This window comes from Falco punctatus (assembly GCF_963210335.1).
Source record: "Falco punctatus genome assembly, chromosome: 9".
Classification (NCBI taxonomy): Eukaryota; Metazoa; Chordata; class Aves; order Falconiformes; family Falconidae; genus Falco; species Falco punctatus.
This window is the reverse complement of record NC_137589.1, coordinates 46,163,422-46,167,423: the sequence shown is the minus strand read 5'-3', so window position 1 is coordinate 46,167,423 and position 4,002 is coordinate 46,163,422.

Genomic DNA, 4,002 nt, shown 5'->3' with positions numbered 1-4,002 from the left:
GAACAAGAAAAAGAAAAAGGAAAAAAGAAAAAGGAAAAAGGAAAAAAAGAAAAAGAGAAAGAGAAAAAGATGAAGGAAAAAAGAAAGAGGAGAAAAAGAGAAAAAGAGGAAGGAAAAAAGAAAAAGGAAAAAAAAAAGAGAAAGAGAAAAAGATGAAGGAAAAAAGAAAAAGAGAAAAAGAGGAAGGAAAAAGAATAAATAAAAAGGAGAAAAAGAAAGAAAAAAGAAAAAGAAAAAGGAAGAAAAAATAAAAATAAGCAAGAAGAAGAAAAAAGAACAGGAAGTAAAAGAAGAAAAAGAAAAATAAGAGAGAAGAAGAAAAAAGAAAAGGAAGAAAAAGGAAAAATAAGAAAAAGAAAGAAAAAAGTAGGAAAAAGGGGGGAAGGAGAAAAAAGAAAAAAAAGAGAAGAAAAAAGGAAAATAAAGGCGGTGCAGAGCGCTGTGGTGGCAGCCTCAGGGGGGGCGGCCCTTGGAGTGATGCTGAGCAATCTCAGCTGCCCCAGCTCAGCTGTCCAGCAGGCAGTGAGACCCTCAGCCCCATTCCCTGTCCCCGGGGTGCGTGTCACACAGTGGCCAGCGTTCAAAGCGCGATTTATTTCATTTCCCATAAATGAGGCACAACAAATAACTCTCTGTGCGTGTGCGGTTCGCCTGCAAACTCTCGCCTCCCCAGCACTGCGGGTACCACCCCACCAGCACTGCTGGCGGCTTCCCAGCGCAGCCGGGAGCCTGGCCCCCACCCCACCCACCCCCCGGCATGCCTCCAGGTTTAATAAATGATACTCAGCCCTGTAAGAATGTGTATTAGTGACTTGATGGACCAAAGCGACTCCACTATGCATGAAGCATATTAAACATCATATCGACCCTCGCTTTTGATGGCCATAACACGCATAACAAACAGGCTCGGGCCATGGCTGCAGCTGCTCACGCACGGTGGGGAGCACCACGGTCACGCAGGAGGCTGGAAATGACACCAGGGACAACTGCTGGGGAGGTTCTTCTGGCCCGAGTAACTCCCAACGCAGAGCCCAGCAATCCCGCAGCGAATGGGGCTGGGGGAAACCTGGGGGCAGCTGGGAGAGACGGGCCACCCATCACCATCCCGGTTTGCAACACGGGCACATGGGCCACCGCCGCCAGCCACCATCTCGCTGTGCGACGGAGCTGGGCCGCCCAGCACTTCCGAGCCTCTTATCTGCCATGATTTATTCTTTAATTGGCAAAGCATCTCGTGTAATAAATATTAGCAATCCAGCACCTCCTCCTATAAAAATGAAGCCTCTTATCTTTCATTGCCATATCCCTGTCTATCACCCGCATGCACTTATCGGTCCATCTCATACCTGTCACCTTATCTAAAGCAGCACAGGAGAGGCCCTGGTACCCCGTTTCTCTTACTCTGCTTCCTTCTCCGTGCACGTCTGCCAGCAACAGACCCTCCCTGTCCTGGGCAGACCCTCATATGGGTGGTTAGATACCCCAGCTGGCAACCCCTCTAGATTCTGGTGCAGACCAGCTCGGGACCCCTGCCTCATCCCTGGCACAACGGGAGTTGAGGTGCAATTCATCAGCTTTAATTATAGCAAGAAGAAGGAGAAAACCACCAAGAGGACCCATCTTGCATCAGGCAAGCGGCTGCAAACTGACACTCACGCAGAGCTGCAGAAGTGAAAACAAAATAAAACATCTTGGATCCTTTTTATCCTCTGCTCCTGTAATTTCAGCGTGTCCAAACAGATTTTGGTGTGTGTTTATAACTGGTAACTTCATTTGCTCCCGGGCTGGGACCTTAAATGCCAAGTTTCATCTCCAAGTCAGTTTTTATGGCTGAGTTACGTTAACTCCTGGGAGAAAAAGGGAAAAAAAGGAAATACATAAGGATGTAAAAGAAAGTTGGGGGTTGTTAGAAAAAGCAGGTCTGAAGCCTCTAAGAGTGGGTCAGTAGGGCAAAAATCATACATCTCGTGGATACCTGCGTATAAACCCTGACAGCAAAAAGGTAGAAGTCGGTTTCCTGATACACAAACTGGAGCTCATCGTTGTGTCTTATAAGGGGAAACACCGCGGGGCAATGGCCACCCGAGCCTCGCCGGGGCAGATCCGGGCTCTCGCTGCCCCTACCACACCGGTGCCCTTCGAGCCATCAGTGAGCGCCGGCCTTCAGGGCTCCGAGCACAGCCACGGAGGTCAGACAGCCTGCCAGCCGGTGGGAACGGCTCACCCCGCCACCAAGCACGGGGGGGATCTGCCCCACACCTCAGGATCCCAAAGCACGCTTAGCGCGATGGCTGCAGCAGATAGCAGGGTTATTAGACCCATGGCTGAAAATCCACCTTTGTAGACTCTAACACATGAAATTACCATAAGTAGGACATTTCACGCTCCTCTCCCATCAAGCTGTTTAGAGCAAATTAAATTTCTCCCTAACCAGCCTGTAACAGTTCGTGTTAGATGTGGATCTAAATGTTAATTGCAGTGACAATAACAGGTCTGATCCTGCAGTCCGTATTTGGGTAAAACCTCCCACAGAAGCCAAAGGAATTTTGCCCCAGAGAAGACAGCTGGATGCAGTCCCACATTTCCAGTCTCTTGAAGATGCCAGAAGGTAGCAAGGATATTTCTGTGATGTTACAAACCTTCTCTTCCTCCCCGCCCCCCCCCTCCCCTCAATTCTTTAATGCACTATTAATTTAATAAGCTCTACCGGGCTGCCTAATGCTGTGCTCAACTTCAGCTTTGCACTTCCTAGCTAAGGACTTAAATCATCACGGGGGCGTGATGGGGGGGAAGAGATGTTAAGATAATTTTTGCAGGTCGTTGGCTTGTACATCTGCTTGATGCAGGGATGCTTGAAGGTCCTACGCTATCTGGGAGAGATGTCTCGAGATGTCTCGTGAAACTCTGGGCGGCTCTTGTTCTCTCTGCCCTTGGTTAATGCAAGTACCCTTTAGCCTGGCATCCCAAGGAAGGCAGGCTGATGTGACAGGGTAATTCGGGGTCCGCCTGTCCTCGTCTGAACAGCGTCCGATCCTGTCACTCAATTCTAGCTGAATTTGACAGAGAGATACTATGTTCATTCACATGTAAGAGTCAATTATGCAAAGGCTTCTCCCTCCATCCCCACACTCAGGACATTTGGGGCCGAGGGACCTGGGGGCATCAGCAGGAGGTAGGCACTGAGCTGCTTTGGGGGGCCGAGACTGAGGCTGAATTCAGAGCTGGGCACTTGGGCACAGTGAAGGGATTCGGCAATCACAGCTTTTATTATTTTTTGTAAGTGATTCCAGCTTATCTTGTCCGTAACCCAGAATTATCTGATGGGACAAAAGTAAAACCTGCTGTGCTTCCCCTACTGTTTCATGCTCTCCTGCACAGTTAGAAAAAAAAATCCCATCTATTTCCCTCCCCGGCTGCATTTTATTACAGATAAAAGAAAGAATAAATACAAAGTCTGAGTGAGAAAGAACAGGAGAAGTTCACGGGCCGTGGCTGAGCTGCACCTCCCCCTGCACAGTGAGGGGCAAGGCTGCGATGGGTGGCCAGAGCTATGCCGATGTAGGGACAAGGGTGGCTGCAGCCACCAGCCTGGGGCTCCGGGCCACAGAGTGCGTCCCCCCCACCCCCGAGAAGGCAGCGTGTGACTCCAGCACTCTAATTGCATTTGTGAGCTGAATACCAAATGTAGCCAAGGAAAGACACCTTCCACTCGTGCACACTTTGTGGGACTTTCCCAGGCTTGTCCTCAACTCTGGCAACCTGCTCCTCCCAAAGTCACTGCAGGTTCCAGGAGCTTGAACCCTTGGGATGCTGTAGGATCAGGATCTGGATTACCCATCTCCCCCAGGAGAATTACAGGCTGCTGAAATGTCCATGCGCTGTGGCGCTTTCTGCCTGGGGTATCTGGCCCGTAGCTCTCCAGGACAGGATCTACCTCTTGTTCTCAGGGGTGAGAGGAGCTCACGTGGTGCTGTTCTTCCCAGTGCCAGCCGGACTCCCTTG